Raw genomic sequence first — 17,974 nt, 5'->3', positions numbered from 1 at the left:
AATGTTTTTGGTCCAGGCAATAAAACTCAGTGTGGTCCAATGTAGTTTGAACATCCTCTTGTGTTCTTTAAAATATATTAATTCATTCAGGTTTGGAAGGACATGACGGTGAGTAAATTATGGAATTTGCATTTTTGGGTGAACTATCCCTTTAAATCAGCAAAACTGGATATGTCTCAGTTGGTGATACAAAATGCAGGAGGGCAAAGAAGATCAAAGAAAAGTCTTTTAATTAGATAAAATAGATGTGACAAGGCACGGAAACCAACTTAGACGAGAACGGACAAAACTGAATTAGAACAGAGGGTTTATAAGCAGGAACCAAACAAAGGGAAACCAATGAGATAATCAACAAGACAGAGGTGAACAGAATGACAATCAAACAGACTGGGGAAAACTAGGTCAAACCAAAAACATAGCAACACAGAACAGAGCACATGTTACAATATGGCGGAGCTTGTTAATTTTGTTACAGGAAGAGGCACTGGAAATCATTGGGATGGCTCATAATGGAGACGCAGTCTGACTTGCAATCCTGCAAGTGTTACTTAAATCACAATGTTGGTTAAGTTATCATCAAGACAGTAAATACAAGACATGTTAGTATTTTAAGACCCAGGTTTTTTTTTTCTTCCAAAATAGCACAACATGACTTGTTGCTTTTGCTCCAGTATTTCACTTGTGTTTGTTCACAGCAGGTTACAGCTGTTTAAGACATCTGGCTTTAATCAAAATCTGTATAGACAGTGTTTTCCACATAGCAATTTGCAAACAAATACACTGAGATAAAATACATTTTGTTATACTTTGCAAAAATGTTCCGACTCACTTGACTTATTCAATTGAACTCTCTTACCTTGATCTAAAACAACATATCTGTTCAAAATTCAAGCTTCCATGTTAGCTGAGATGATATTTCTCAAAATACATTTTAATATCAACTTTTATATTAATTTACATCACATTTATGCATTTGGCAGACATTGGCAGCAACTTGGTTCTCAAGGTATACAGTACATTTACTTTCAGTAATACTTACAGTGCCATGAACACAATGTATGCTTTTTTAATTCCTGTGAAAAGTGAGGAATGTCAGAACTATTATTTTCAATGTTAAAGTTAAGATATTAAGTTGTTGAATGAAATCTGGATTGGGCTTTCTGATTTTACTTGAAATTGTGCCCCTTTTTTTTATCAAACCTATTTTTAAACAAAACTATGAATGACCAGATTAGTTAAAATTACACTCTAAAAAATGCTGGGTTAAATTCAACCCAGTGCTTAACCCAGCATTTTTTTAGAGTGTAAGAACCAATGAATGTTTTCTGGGACAACAGAGCAAAAAAAGTAAAGCATTGTGAATTGTTTGCAAGTGAAATAAATAGAGTTGTAAACAGCAATGACTGATCGAATGATAAGCTTTATCAGGTTTAACAAGAAGTAATTCAACAACACAATAGATTCTGTTGGGTCATAGAAGACTTGCATGCCGCAAGTAGATTACATTTTTTTTTTTTGCCATTGTTCATTTGATGCAATTAAGATAAATTTAAATTAAATTAAGATATTTTTGATAAAATCCAAGAGCTCTCTGACCCTCCATAGACAACAAGGATACTACCACGATCAAGGCACAGAAACGTAGCAAGGACATTGGTTAAATAGTCCATGTGACATCAGTGGTTCAACTGTAATTTTACAAAGCTACGAGAATACTTTTTTTGTGTAAAGAAAACAAAAATAACAACTTTATTTAACAATTAATTTCCATTTTGGAGAGTATCACGACACATGTGCATGCTTTCCTCTGAACGTAAACAAGGTGCAGCACATGAAATACGTTTCTGTGCCTTGACCGTGGTAGTACCCTTGCTGTCTATGCAGGGTTGGAAAGCTCTTGGATTTCAGCAAAAATATCTTAATTTGTGTTCCGAAGGTGAACAAAGGTCTTCCAGGTTTGCAACAACATGAGGGTGAGTAATTAATGACAGAATTTTCATTTTTGGGTGAACTATCCCTTTAAACTGAGAAAATAGACGCATTAGGACACATGTAAATTATTTTATAATCAGTGTCACTTGACTCTGTAAGAATACACCCGCCAGCCCAAAAAGCAGAATCCAGCGGCCTTAGGTTTAATGCGTATTCGGTCTTTTACTTGCGCTTCTGAATTTATCAGGATTTAGTTTAACTTTTAGTCTAGCTCCGTTTTCTGACTCCAATTTCACGTGATCATTAAATTTAGGCAATGTTTCTAATCAAAAGCTGATCACAGATATCGATTGTTTATTAATTTTGATATTTGAGTATTCTGTAAATCCCATACGTTCAATTACTCGTTCATCAGGGACCCAATGCCGCTCAGAGATTCGTGCCCCGGGTTTGCGGTAAACTCACGCACGCAAACTAGCCAGTCTGATGTTAGTCAGAGGGTGTAATAAGTTAGCTAATACCTCTTTGTCGGTTGGCTACTGCTCACTCTTACAAAAAGTGTATTTAATTTAGCCACTTCCATGCATCTTGCTAAATCAGTGATAGACAGAAATCAAAAGGTCTTCAGATGAAGTGCCTACTGCTCCTTTCATTCATGAGCCTTCAGTTTGTTCTATCCTGGACACAGATTTACGGTAGCATTAGCCTCCTATGATTTACTGGTCATAGTTTGCTCTCTTTGAAGATTTCTTCTCCAGATAAGTTTTATTGTTTTATTGCATGACATCTGTTTTGTGTGAGTTCCTGAGTGTTTGGCTTCACGAAGAATTTATTTTATAAGGAAATAATTTCACTCCTTTCAACTCCATCAATACATGAACCATGTTTTAATTATGAATAATTAAGAACTGCATTTAAATTGGTGTTTTAACCATTAGCATAAGTAACAAAGTTTGTTTCTCAAAATACTTGAAATGTTTTTCAATAAAATTGTCACACAGACGTTTTATTAAAAAAAAAAATTTCCCCTGAAATATACATTTTAATTACATTTTGAATGGTAATATTAAAAAAAATAAATATTAACCAAGGACTTATACATTAATATTATTACAATTATTTTCAGAAGACACGTGAAAAAAAACAAATAAAATAAAAACAAATAGCATACAATGTTAATGGTAAAGTATGTAATGGTAAAACACTTTCTCCTATCCCAGTTTAAAAAAAAATAACAAATTGGAGTGTTTTTGAAGCTGCAGCCACCGATGACTTCACAGATACTGTAACATCATACATCAGTTTCTGTGAGAATACATGCATTCCTACCGGGACATTTCGATCATTCAATAATGATAAACTATGGTTCACAGGGAAACTCCCTGAACCGTTTCTGAGGAACTACATTGTTTGGCGGAATTATAATGTTTTTATTAATATCATTACACTTTATTTGCTCTGTTTTATTTTGTGAAACCTTACCACGTATATGGAATAACCGTTTTATAAAAGCAATAAGTCACGTGAAGCTTTGGTTTACAGTATATTTATAACAACTAAGGGGGTTTTAGCTGACAGCCCCCCTTAGCTGTAATAAATTCACTGTAAACCACGGCTTCTTGGGGCGTATTGCTTTAATAATCGGTTTGAAAAACCCTGTCAGTTGTGTACAGCCTGTGTACAGCAAACACCCTACACCCAAACTCATCTTCTGGAATGCTACGGAATGGAAACATCAATGGAAGATGATGGTTGTCCAGTCTTAGCACTCTCAGGTCTGACCATGAGTAAAGGTCTGACCAAAGGTATGCATCTGCCCAAAAGCTGGGGAAGAAAAATGTTCTTACAGTTAAAACAAACAAACAAACTACATTTACTTAGTAAGACAAAGGCTGCACCTGAAAGCGTGTACTCCCTGAGTAGGGACTTCTTTTGAATACCTTGCTGAATGTGATGCAGGCATACTACATTTACCATGTTATGACAATATTGTTTTTTTTTATTATGTTTAGAATTTTTAGTTTTCAACGTACAATTTGTAAAAATGAAAATAGTTATTAAGATAACTATATTTTAGATGTACAAAATCATAAATAATTTTATTTGTAATGTTTATATTCTTTCGCCAATGCATGGAGACAAAGGATGTAATCCAAGTATATTTATTTGTTTATCTGATGTAATAAATTCAGCATTTTAATGAGCTGTTAAACATCACTTACTCACTATATTAACAACTGATCATATGTCTTGGAAATCATAACTAACAAATCATGTTTAACTATTTTGGCATTCTTCAAAGTTATATGCGAGGATTTGTTTAAGGTTAGTATCATGTATAGAAACAAATTCTGTCATAAAACCATAGTTGTAAAGATGTATATTTCTTTATCATGATTTTTTTTTTTACATATTAGAATCTTGCTCACACTTCCATCATCTTCCATCGCATCATCTCATAAAATTTAAAGTAACAAAATTTATGGCTGACTTGATTTATGTATTGTGACATATTTCAGAGTAAGCTGTAGCCTAAGGACCTTTGAAATAACGGAAATCGTTTGGCGAAGTGTTATGGATATGTAATGCAGTCAAGATGATAACTTGCACACCTTAGAATGTTCATCAACCAGTCAGATTCAAGATTTAACAGCCCCGTAGTATAATGGCAGTTTATTGTATAAATCTATGTTTTCAAATTGATTAATATTTTAGTCTTTTGCTTGTCTGTCTATTTAGAGGAGCCACACCTGCATATAATATATTTATCATAGTAAAAAGCTATAGTAATAATTAGTATATAAATTACATAAGAAATGTTTTTTTCACTGTGTGGACATGGACTTAAGGGCTAAACACTGGTTACAGGCTTTTGAGGGGTGCACATGTGTATGCAAAGCCTACAAAATCTTATATCAACTGACAAACTGTAAAATATAAGTTGATAGAGTTCTCTGCTATGAACGAATGCTGATCAAAATCATTCTAGATGCTGGTATTGTGCAAAGCTACATCTGTTTGCAGGTTTAAAAAAATATGTAAGGAATTTTAACTCCGTTGTAAGTGAATTAATTATTATTATTGATTCAGGTTTTGATAGGACTCGGATTTGAAGAGCCTAATTCAACCGGATTCGAATTGCTTCTAAATTTGATAGTTTACACTCTATCAGCTACTCGGCCAGCGAGAAGTTGATGTCAGTGTATATTACAATTTAATATGTAAATTTTGTATTCTCCCTGGCCACGGGTGAAATACAATTATGATCATTTGTCAGCTCTTAAGAGAGGTAATTATTATGAGTAAGCTACGAGCTAGGCAGCAAGCAAGGATCTTTTGGCAATAGACTTGACCTTAAAATTATATGACACCAAACAATCGATTATTTATAAATGAAACATGAAATTTATTGGCTATTCTAGATTACATAAACTTAAGCTAAAACACACAATACACACACACACATAGTTTCAGAGGAAGGAAATTCTGTTAGCGGAGTTCTGAGTTTCATAGTTCTACCTCGTTTTCACGAGTGATGTAAATTCACCTTAAGAATTCCCAGAGCAGAGAATTTTGTCTTAAATTTTACTGCTTATCTAAATTCACCCGTTCAGCAGATTAGAGAGTTGTTTGTTTACTTGCATTCTGCTGGTTGACAGCTGAGGTGAATCCGTGGCTGATGCTGGCTTCCTGGATGTCTTTGAGGGAAACCCCGTTACTGATTGGTCGTGACGTCCTTTGGGAAACCCCTCGTTCCCTTTCATGGGAACTTCGAACTGCGTCCTCTAGGGGTCGCTATGGGGAACGGGCAGAGCGTGCATACATTAACCAGAGGCTCTCATTTATATGAGGACACCTATAATACCATGTTGATACGTCTATAAAGTCTCTTAAATGCAAATATTGTACATACTATTTAAAGTTTACTTCATTTCAAACTTCTGCATTTCTGGTTTCCATTCGTTCAAGATTAAACGTCACACATTACACACATGTTAATATCCTAATTTTCTAAAAAGGGGTAATTAAACCCTGGTTAAAGTTGCACCGATTACATGAAACACGTCAAGCATATATATATCACATACAACATACTATTTGTGATTCTATGCTCTGATAATTTTATACTTTCAATGATTAGCAACGATTATCAAAGAAATCTTGTCTCTTTCCTTTGGAATGCAGGGGAAAAGGGAAGGGTCCTTCGGTCATTCTCAGGTCAGATCTGAGAGTCTGCTGGAGAATCTCCTGCTGGACAGGGAGCTATAAAATTGTCTCTTTTGTTGATCGGATTTTAGCAATTTATGCGTCAAATGGTCAGGGGTATCCCTATCTGGTCCTTGAAAGCCCGTAAAACGCTTTTAAGCACTGTGAAAGTACTGTCCTTTTTAGCGTATCTTGAGATATAGCCAAACAGTCCAGGAAATGCTTCACCTTCACTGACCCTGCATGAGTTTTACGACTGCATCTGTTGGATAGGAGTCCTTCGATTTGTCTCAATGGAATGTGAGGGTTTGATGTGTGTCTCCATCATGTAGGTGGGTCCGTTGTGAGACATAGATCCTACACATATTACAGTCTATTGTTGTCACATGTATGTTCCCGATTAGTTCCTGTTGTCCTTATTTGATCCCTTCTGTTCCTGTCCCAATGTATTTTGATTTGTTCTAGGTGTGTCTCATTATTAGTTATCCTCCTCACCTGTCTGCCCCTCGTTATCTACCCTATTTAGTTCTAGCCTGTTGTGAGTCTCTTTGTCTGGAATTGTGTTTGTCAACTCCTTGTGCTATGTGTGATTCCCTGAAAAAAAAAAAAAAAGAATCTCCTTTGTTTTGTACTCCTGGTCTTCTCGTTCCTCGCTCCGTGCTCCTCACAGTAGCAACCCGTGACACAATTCCAGACCTAAAGTGACAGTAAGTGGCACCCCTTCTACCAGTGTTTGTTTTTCGTTTTTTTAATAGTTTTTTGTTTTTTCCCCCCGTTCGTTTCTCCCCGTTCATATGGGGGAACAAGCGAGGTTTCTCGCCTTGGCTCATACGATTCATGACGCAATTCATGACGCTCCAGTGTTGACTCCAGCCCCAGAGCTCGCTCTAGTGTCTTCTCCAGTCCCAATACTCACTCCAGTGCCAGCTCCTCGAAAGTGCTTTTCTTCCTGATCCCCAGTTCAACCCAGGAAGGGCTCCTGATCCCCAGTTTAGCCCAGAAAGGGCCCCTGTTCCCGAGTATAGTCCACGGAGGGCTCCTGATCCCCAGTTCAGCCCAGGAAGGGCTCCTGATCCCCAGTTCAGCTCCGTGAGTGCTCCTGTTCCCGAGTATAGCCCACGGAGGGCTCCAGATCCCCCGTTAAGCCCAGGGTGGGCTCCAGATTCACATTTTAGCCCCAGGAGGGCTCCTGATCCCCAGTCAAGCCCCGGGAGGGCCCCAGAGCTCGCTCCAGTGCCCGCTCCTCGTAAGCCTCCTGAGTCCCCTGCTCCGCCATGGCCTCCTGAGTCCCCTGCTCTGCCATGGCTCCCTGATCTGCCCTGGAGGCTGGTGCAGGACTGGAACAGGGTGGAGACAAGGAGAGCCCCTCCCCCCCTCCCTGATGATACTGTCCGGGAGGGGGGCGATCTGTCACGTGTATGTTCCTGTTGTCCTTATTTGGTCCTTCCTGTCCCAATGTAGTTTGATTTGTTCCAGGTGTGTCTCATTATTAGTTATCCTCCTCACCTGTCTGCCCCTCGTTATCTGCCCTATTTAGTTCTAGACTGTTCTGAGTCTCTTTGTCTGGAATTGTGTTTGTCAACTCCTTGTGCTACATGTGATTCCCTGAAAAATAGAATTAAACTCCCTAGTTTTGTACTCCTGGTCTCCTCGCTCTTCACAGTAGCAACCCATGACAATTGTATGTATTAAATACAAATTATTCTTAGTTACTAAAGTGATTCAGATAAGAGCAGTGAGTGATTTTCTTATTTTTGTTTTGTTTGATTAACATTATCAACACAGTCGGCGGCAGCAGGCTTTACACTGCTGTCGCTTTAAGACCTGATGCAATTATTTGGACACATCTGTATTTCTCCCAACTGTTTAGGTTCACTTAAGACATAACCGACTGCATTTACATGGATACTCTCCAAGACAGGCATTTAAACACAACTTTTTGTGTATTTGAGTGTGTAGTAATAACATGCAAAAGAAAACTTAATTTGGCATTCGCACACTGCGAGGCAAATTTTTTGCGCAAGTAATGTCAAGACTTAAAAACACATGTGAAATCTGAATGTCACTTTTGTAACAAAGCATCTGGTCAGTGATGTAAATATTTTTTGAGTCCCAAAGCCAAAGGCTCAAGTCTGAGTGAAAATGCATCCAAGTGCATGACAACCCCAAGTCCGTTAAAGTTGTATTTGAGTTTCGAGTACTCCAAATCTATAATTAAGTAACACAGTCAAAACGTGATGTTTAAGTATTTTAAAAGAAAGAGGTTGTCGTATGTCAATTGTCCCCCTCTATTGATTGACACTTCGAGTCTCGGTCTCCCTGAATAAAAAAGATCTTACCATTTTTAATTGTGGACATGCAATCCCACTTGCCACCAGTAGGGGTAAAAAGACAGGTTGTAAAAGATGCCCACTGTCGCTCTCTATTGATTGACACTGGATTAATGTCTCTGTCTCCCTGATAGAAAACTCCATTACAAAAAGGAGGTTAGTTCTGGACATGATATTCCCTAAACAGCCACTAGGGTAAAATGAAAGGTTGGGAAAAATGTCCACTGTTCCCCTCTATTGATTGACACTGGACTCAAGTCTCTATCTTTCTGCTGACGAAAGTTATTACAAAAAGAAAGATAATTTTGGACATGCAATTCCCTTTTCTACCAGTAGGTGTAAAGTGGAAGGTTGTGAAAAATGTCTACTGTCCCCCTGTATTGATTGACACTGGTTTCATGTCTCTGTCTCCTTGATGCAAAAAGCTATTACAAAAAAGTTAATTTTGGACATGCAATTCACTAATCATCCACTTGGGGTGAAATGGAAGGTTGTAAAAATGTCAATTGTCCCCCTCTATTGATTGACACTGGTCTCATGTCTCTATCTTCCTGCTGACAAAAGTTATTACAAAAAGAAGGTTAATTTTGGACATGCAAATCCCTTTTCTACCAGTAAGGGTAAAATGGAAGGTTGTAAAAAATGTCCATTGTCCCCCTCTATTGATGGACACTGGTCTCATGCCTCTGTCTCCCTGATGTAAAAAGTTATTACAAAAAGGTTAATTTTAGACATGCAATTCCCTTTTCTACGAGTAGGGGTAAAATTTAATTTTGTAAAAGATGTCCACTGTCCCACTCTATTGAATGACACTGGTCTCATATCTGTATCTTCCTGCTGATTAAAGTTATTACATAAATAAAGTTACTAAAGTGATTCAGATAAGAGCAGTGAGTGATTTTCTTATTTTTGTTTTGTTTGATTAACATTATCAACACAGTCGGCGGCAGCAGGCTTTACACTGCTGTCGCTTTAAGACCTGATGCAATTATTTGGACACATCTGTATTTCTCCCAACTGTTTAGGTTCACTTAAGACATAACCGACTGCATTTACATGGATACTCTCCAAGACAGGCATTTAAACACAACTTTTTGTGTATTTGAGTGTGTAGTAATAACATGCAAAAGAAAACTTAATTTGGCATTCGCACACTGCGAGGCAAATTTTTTGCGCAAGTAATGTCAAGACTTAAAAACACATGTGAAATCTGAATGTCACTTTTGTAACAAAGCATCTGGTCAGTGATGTAAATATTTTTTGAGTCCCAAAGCCAAAGGCTCAAGTCTGAGTGAAAATGCATCCGAGTGCATGACAACCCCAAGTCCGTTAAAGTTGTATTTGAGTTTCGAGTACTCCAAATCTATAATTAAGTAACACAGTCAAAACGTGATGTTTAAGTATTTTAAAAGAAAGAGGTTGTCGTATGTCAATTGTCCCCCTCTATTGATTGACACTTCGAGTCTCGGTCTCCCTGAATAAAAAAGATCTTACCATTTTTAATTGTGGACATGCAATCCCACTTGCCACCAGTAGGGGTAAAAAGACAGGTTGTAAAAGATGCCCACTGTCGCTCTCTATTGATTGACACTGGATTAATGTCTCTGTCTCCCTGATAGAAAACTCCATTACAAAAAGGAGGTTAGTTCTGGACATGATATTCCCTAAACAGCCACTAGGGTAAAATGAAAGGTTGGGAAAAATGTCCACTGTTCCCCTCTATTGATTGACACTGGACTCAAGTCTCTATCTTTCTGCTGACGAAAGTTATTACAAAAAGAAAGATAATTTTGGACATGCAATTCCCTTTTCTACCAGTAGGTGTAAAGTGGAAGGTTGTGAAAAATGTCTACTGTCCCCCTGTATTGATTGACACTGGTTTCATGTCTCTGTCTCCTTGATGCAAAAAGCTATTACAAAAAAGTTAATTTTGGACATGCAATTCACTAATCATCCACTTGGGGTGAAATGGAAGGTTGTAAAAATGTCAATTGTCCCCCTCTATTGATTGACACTGGTCTCATGTCTCTATCTTCCTGCTGACAAAAGTTATTACAAAAAGAAGGTTAATTTTGGACATGCAAATCCCTTTTCTACCAGTAAGGGTAAAATGGAAGGTTGTAAAAAATGTCCATTGTCCCCCTCTATTGATGGACACTGGTCTCATGCCTCTGTCTCCCTGATGTAAAAAGTTATTACAAAAAGGTTAATTTTAGACATGCAATTCCCTTTTCTACGAGTAGGGGTAAAATTTAATTTTGTAAAAGATGTCCACTGTCCCACTCTATTGAATGACACTGGTCTCATATCTGTATCTTCCTGCTGATTAAAGTTATTACATAAAGAAGGTTCATTTTGGACATGCAATTCCCTAATCAGCCACAAGGGGTAAAAAGAGAGGCTGTGAGCCCACTGAGCCTTAACAAAAAACGGAAGTAAAATTGCACTTTCCCCACGGTCCCTTACCGAAAGCGAGCGAAAATTATGACAAAGAAGGCTGTGAAACATGATCAGCTTTCCCCTTTTGGCGGTCACATTGTTTAGATTTTTTTTAGGGCAAGTCGTTCTGGAGTTATTTATCTTTGAATGTGTCACGAATATCGAAAACAAAACTAACTTAACCCCGCTGAAATATGTCATATAGTGTGTAAGCGTGAAATAAGTCAAACTATACCAATTTTTCTCTTTAGGCATATATTTCCATAAAGACAAAACACAAAAGTATTGAGTTAGTAAAAGGTCTAGGCTCATTATAGACCATATAAAGATGACATCACATTGTGAGGACCGAATAGAACATCCAAAACTCAGTCATTAGCAGAGGACAGAAATATACAGAAATATGTGAACTTTCAGATGGTATGGAAACCATAACCCCCAAAAAAGACAGAATAAAGAGGTAGCTACCACTTAGTAATACTGTACTTGCTGATAACATCAGTGCAGATGTGCTATCTAATCACAGCTGAAATGGTTGCTTACGTGACTCAAACTCGAACAAAATCTGTGAGAGCAGCATTTCATCTGTCATCTTTATCATATGTTGTAGTCTTGTTGTAAGCGGTTCTGTACTGTTTGAAGATTCAAAGCCTGATCCAATTTTTTAATGATAACAGATTAACAGCTTTTCCTGGAGTAGTTCCTCTACATGCCGATAGTGTGTACACATTTATACTGATACTAAAGTGACACAAAAAACCTGTTAGTTCAAAACATCCATGCATGTTCCAGAGAATTTACAGAAAATCAAACAAAGTATAATCTCCATTTGCAATATACAAAGCATTCTACACTTCACACTTAGTGCCTTAATGTCACCTTTGAGGAAGAATGAGTCTCATTCCTACACCTTATAAAATGTGTGACTCTGCAAAATACTACACGTTGTTATGTACTTTACAATTTGTACAGACCTCTTGATGTATACCATTTAAATAAATAAATAATAACAAAAATAATACTACACTGAAGTATTAGATGTGAATTGTTGTTTCTCCAATGAATACATTATACATGGCTCTGACCAAAAGACAGTTGCTTACCTTCACATTCTCCCGGAACTTCATTTACATGTACATTTTACAACAGTATCTCTATAAAACCTAATCAGCATCCAGAACTATATACCTTTTGGGTCCTGCCCACTTTATGATGTCAAGACATACAATCGGACATCACTCATATTTTGTCCACAAGTAAATAGACTACAGAACTTTGAGTTGAACTACACCACATTAACACTGGCACTTATTTCCTGATACCCGTGTGACATTACATGTTTAATAATCCAAATTTGCCATTTAAATGCCATTATTGTGACAATGTGCAATTCCCTTTATGTAACACATTTCCCTTTATACAGTGCACTTTTTTGGCTCTTCTTATGAAGTGCTGTCATACATGTTTTATGCATGCTCACTGTCCAGGGATTTAATGCTTTCACTTTTGCTCTCTAACATCTAACATGAATTGAACATAATTCTAAGAGATTTAATAATACAAAGGTCATAATTTTGGCACTTAATCACATGAAGACATCTATTGGACAATGTTATTTTATACATGTCATTTACAATATATTTCAAATTAACCTTTAGGTTCGTCAGGTAAAACTAACAATAAGGTTTCAATTTGTTAACATCAGTTATATATAATTGTATAAATGAACTGGAATATATTATGAAAAAATATGGATAGGATTAACAGTAGTATATTTATAAACAAACATTAACTTTGATAGATGTTTGATAGAATTTATCATAGATGATAAATGCTATGAAAATGGCTGCAATGCATTAATGAATTCATTATCATTATCTTCCAACCAACTTCAAACTGGCTTCCAGCTAAAATATGAGTCCTCTATCCATGATATTGCTTTTTCCAGTGAAAAATTCTGAATCAGAAGAGAACTACGCTTAGATCAAGCGCTGTTTACAGTTCCAACCCTGGGAAGGACTTTTTCACTGAAGGAAGTGTTATTATGGATTATGAACTGGTATTTTGGACAGAAATACCCATTCATTACAGAGGATGCATTGCTGAGCAAGTGATGTGATGCTAATTTGACCAAATATGTTCTGATGAAGAAACAAACTCGTCTACTGTACATCTTGGATGGACTGAGGGTGGGTATATTTTCATTTTTGAGTGAACTATTCCTTTATCTCATGTTAACAAATTGAACCTTATTGTAAAGTGTTACCACTAAACTGAAGACACAAGACCATCCTCTCTCAGTACAGCTGTGTCAGCAATGTCTGAAAGAATTTTGGACTTTTTCAACAGATACAGCTGCCACATTTCCAACTATGTTAGGTCCAACATGCTGCCCCCTCGCATAAACTCTTCTGCAATGTCTTTCTCCATGAGGTTTATTCTCTTCATCTGTATTCCACTTCCCAAAAAACAGCTATTCAAAGGACATGAGGTTTGCTGGTATCTGTGGAAAACAATGTGACATTCCTGCATATACCGGTTAATTACAAAATTATTTTACATGAGAAATTTTGTGTCACGAATCACGATACACTTACCTGTGGTCTTGTACTCCTGCACGCCTCGGCTAAATGTCTGTGCCAGATAATCGCAGAGAAACGTGATCCAGTCTGGAACTTGTAAACATTACCTGAACCACAGATTAAAACAATTGAACTTGTATGGGTCTTTTCAAATTAAGTTGCGTGACATTGCAAATCTGCCATTTATAAAGCCATAAAGTAATTTGCTGAATCAAATCTATGTAGCAATGACTCATTTTTTATGTCAAATATTTTCATGTTTATACAAATCTGGACTTGGGCATCTTTCAGTAGAAGATCATTTGTATACATATCAAGGTCTACATGAAGCCAGTGCTCACACATCAAGATAATGTTGTTTGATTCAAACTATTTCCTGGAACCTCATCAGGATACTACATAACTTTTTTCTCTACATATAAATGGCAAATATGTTCAACGACAAAACAGAAAACACAACAGCTGACAGACAAAAAAAAACACACACAAAAAAAACCAGAGCATCATGATCACTTTTAGATGATCTTTCACAATGTTCCAGTTTTCTTTCATTTCTGAAACCTACCAAACTGAAGAATTTAGCCATCACCTGCCTGCCGCTTACAATGCCATACTAAGTGAAAGTACTCCAAAAGTTTCTGATTCACACCTTCAATCTGGGAAGTGGCATGACATTTCAGTGACGGTTGGTGAGAGTTTTAAAATGCCACACAATTAAAGCAAGCTTTTCTGACTGCGAAACGAATGTTTGTTTTGAATCGAAATATAAAGTAGAAAGCACAAAAGCATTTTTATGTCAAACATTTGTATGTCGTATGCAAAAAATGAATGAAAAATAGCCATAAACATTGTTTTGTAGCTATTTTATCACAGTGTGAAACAGTTTATGTTTGTGAAGAATTATATTTTAAGTCACATACATTATATGTTCATGCATGAGTTGTAGATAGATGAAAAACAGTACCTCTTTCAGGATCAGTAAGCTGGAAAATATTTGGATGTTCAGGGTTTTCTGGCAGAACCACCATCCAACCTGTGAGTGTGATCTTTTTACATGGCCTGGATTTATACTTAAGACAAAAAGGCACAATTACAAGGAGGTTAAGCCAAGTAAACTTCATTTAAGCTTGAATTCAAAAGAGTACTGGAATTTCCCTTAGCATAAATAATCTAAACGATAAGTTCTTAAAGCTGAACTGAATTAGATTGGTTGAAATAATTAAATAGTTTTAATTAGCATAAAAATAGGCAACACTTTTTATTTTTATTATTCGACCAGTTAAAGTCTGACTAATAGCTTAGATGGCACTTCATAAGTAAAAAAAAAATTGAATTGAATAGAGAGAATATTTAATCACTCACATGTCTTCGCTCATTTGCTCTTAGAGCTTTAGAACCAAAATAGATGAGAATGGAGCCAGACAGGACAATCCAGTAGCGCTTCCAGGATGAGAGCTGACATGAAGAAAATAAAAGTGCAAATCAGCTTAAGAGACAGACTAAGTGCTCTCCTCTAAGTGAGTGTTAAATAGTGAGGGAGTGATATGAAACAGCTGGGTGCAATCCGTGCTGAGTGCAATCAGTGCAATGAATGATGGGATATGTAGTCCGGGGTGATGTGCAACAGTGTGTAGTGCGAGAGTCAATGAAATTGGAAAGGGTGACCTCTGATGGCTAGCAGAAGGAAGTTCATGGACCGGATTCGTGACATTGATAGAGTCCTCTGCTATGAACAAATGCTGATCAAAATCATTGTAGATGCTGGTATTGTGCAAAGCTACATCTGTCTGCAGGATTAACTTTTTTTTTTACAGTCTATGGTATGTATTAAATAAAGTTACTAAAGTGATTCAGATAAGAGCAGTGAGTGATTTTCTTATTTTTGTTTTGTTTGATTAACATTATCAACACAGTCGGCGGCAGCAGGCTTTACACTGCTGTCGCTTTAAGACCTGATGCAATTATTTGGACACATCTGTATTTCTCCCAACTGTTTAGGTTCACTTAAGACATAACCGACTGCATTTACATGGATACTCTCCAAGACAGGCATTTAAACACAACTTTTTGTGTATTTGAGTGTGTAGTAATAACATGCAAAAGAAAACTTAATTTGGCATTCGCACACTGCGAGGCAAATTTTTTGCGCAAGTAATGTCAAGACTTAAAAACACATGTGAAATCTGAATGTCACTTTTGTAACAAAGCATCTGGTCAGTGATGTAAATATTTTTTGAGTCCCAAAGCCAAAGGCTCAAGTCTGAGTGAAAATGCATCCGAGTGCATGACAACCCCAAGTCCGTTAAAGTTGTATTTGAGTTTCGAGTACTCCAAATCTATAATTAAGTAACACAGTCAAAACGTGATGTTTAAGTATTTTAAAAGAAAGAGGTTGTCGTATGTCAATTGTCCCCCTCTATTGATTGACACTTCGAGTCTCGGTCTCCCTGAATAAAAAAGATCTTACCATTTTTAATTGTGGACATGCAATCCCACTTGCCACCAGTAGGGGTAAAAAGACAGGTTGTAAAAGATGCCCACTGTCGCTCTCTATTGATTGACACTGGATTAATGTCTCTGTCTCCCTGATAGAAAACTCCATTACAAAAAGGAGGTTAGTTCTGGACATGATATTCCCTAAACAGCCACTAGGGTAAAATGAAAGGTTGGGAAAAATGTCCACTGTTCCCCTCTATTGATTGACACTGGACTCAAGTCTCTATCTTTCTGCTGACGAAAGTTATTACAAAAAGAAAGATAATTTTGGACATGCAATTCCCTTTTCTACCAGTAGGTGTAAAGTGGAAGGTTGTGAAAAATGTCTACTGTCCCCCTGTATTGATTGACACTGGTTTCATGTCTCTGTCTCCTTGATGCAAAAAGCTATTACAAAAAAGTTAATTTTGGACATGCAATTCACTAATCATCCACTTGGGGTGAAATGGAAGGTTGTAAAAATGTCAATTGTCCCCCTCTATTGATTGACACTGGTCTCATGTCTCTATCTTCCTGCTGACAAAAGTTATTACAAAAAGAAGGTTAATTTTGGACATGCAAATCCCTTTTCTACCAGTAAGGGTAAAATGGAAGGTTGTAAAAAATGTCCATTGTCCCCCTCTATTGATGGACACTGGTCTCATGCCTCTGTCTCCCTGATGTAAAAAGTTATTACAAAAAGGTTAATTTTAGACATGCAATTCCCTTTTCTACGAGTAGGGGTAAAATTTAATTTTGTAAAAGATGTCCACTGTCCCACTCTATTGAATGACACTGGTCTCATATCTGTATCTTCCTGCTGATTAAAGTTATTACATAAAGAAGGTTCATTTTGGACATGCAATTCCCTAATCAGCCACAAGGGGTAAAAAGAGAGGCTGTGAGCCCACTGAGCCTTAACAAAAAACGGAAGTAAAATTGCACTTTCCCCACGGTCCCTTACCGAAAGCGAGCGAAAATTATGACAAAGAAGGCTGTGAAACATGATCAGCTTTCCCCTTTTGGCGGTCACATTGTTTAGATTTTTTTTAGGGCAAGTCGTTCTGGAGTTATTTATCTTTGAATGTGTCACGAATATCGAAAACAAAACTAACTTAACCCCGCTGAAATATGTCATATAGTGTGTAAGCGTGAAATAAGTCAAACTATACCAATTTTTCTCTTTAGGCATATATTTCCATAAAGACAAAACACAAAAGTATTGAGTTAGTAAAAGGTCTAGGCTCATTATAGACCATATAAAGATGACATCACATTGTGAGGACCGAATAGAACATCCAAAACTCAGTCATTAGCAGAGGACAGAAATATACAGAAATATGTGAACTTTCAGATGGTATGGAAACCATAACCCCCAAAAAAGACAGAATAAAGAGGTAGCTACCACTTAGTAATACTGTACTTGCTGATAACATCAGTGCAGATGTGCTATCTAATCACAGCTGAAATGGTTGCTTACGTGACTCAAACTCGAACAAAATCTGTGAGAGCAGCATTTCATCTGTCATCTTTATCATATGTTGTAGTCTTGTTGTAAGCGGTTCTGTACTGTTTGAAGATTCAAAGCCTGATCCAATTTTTTAATGATAACAGATTAACAGCTTTTCCTGGAGTAGTTCCTCTACATGCCGATAGTGTGTACACATTTATACTGATACTAAAGTGACACAAAAAACCTGTTAGTTCAAAACATCCATGCATGTTCCAGAGAATTTACAGAAAATCAAACAAAGTATAATCTCCATTTGCAATATACAAAGCATTCTACACTTCACACTTAGTGCCTTAATGTCACCTTTGAGGAAGAATGAGTCTCATTCCTACACCTTATAAAATGTGTGACTCTGCAAAATACTACACGTTGTTATGTACTTTACAATTTGTACAGACCTCTTGATGTATACCATTTAAATAAATAAATAATAACAAAAATAATACTACACTGAAGTATTAGATGTGAATTGTTGTTTCTCCAATGAATACATTATA

The 17,974-nt window shown here is 36.8% G+C and overlaps 1 long non-coding RNA gene across 1 annotated transcript; it reads right to left on the bottom strand.

The window, feature by feature from the left end:
• Nucleotides 1–13,116: 13,116 nt before the first annotated feature.
• On the bottom strand, nt 13,117–14,938 carry LOC107550588 (uncharacterized). Its single transcript, XR_001604680.1, has 4 exons — nt 14,852–14,938; nt 14,454–14,559; nt 13,505–13,596; nt 13,117–13,410 (listed from the first exon to the last, which is right to left on the bottom strand). It is a non-coding gene; the product is annotated as an uncharacterized lncRNA (long non-coding RNA).
• Between the last annotated feature and the right edge of the window lie 3,036 nt (nt 14,939–17,974).

Source organism: Sinocyclocheilus grahami, unplaced genomic scaffold (genome assembly GCF_001515645.1).
Source record: "Sinocyclocheilus grahami isolate Dianchi unplaced genomic scaffold, SAMN03320097.WGS_v1.1 scaffold401.1, whole genome shotgun sequence".
Taxonomy (NCBI): domain Eukaryota; kingdom Metazoa; phylum Chordata; class Actinopteri; order Cypriniformes; family Cyprinidae; genus Sinocyclocheilus; species Sinocyclocheilus grahami.
Note: the sequence above shows the minus strand (reverse complement) of the source record. Positions and strands in the feature narration are given on the sequence as shown.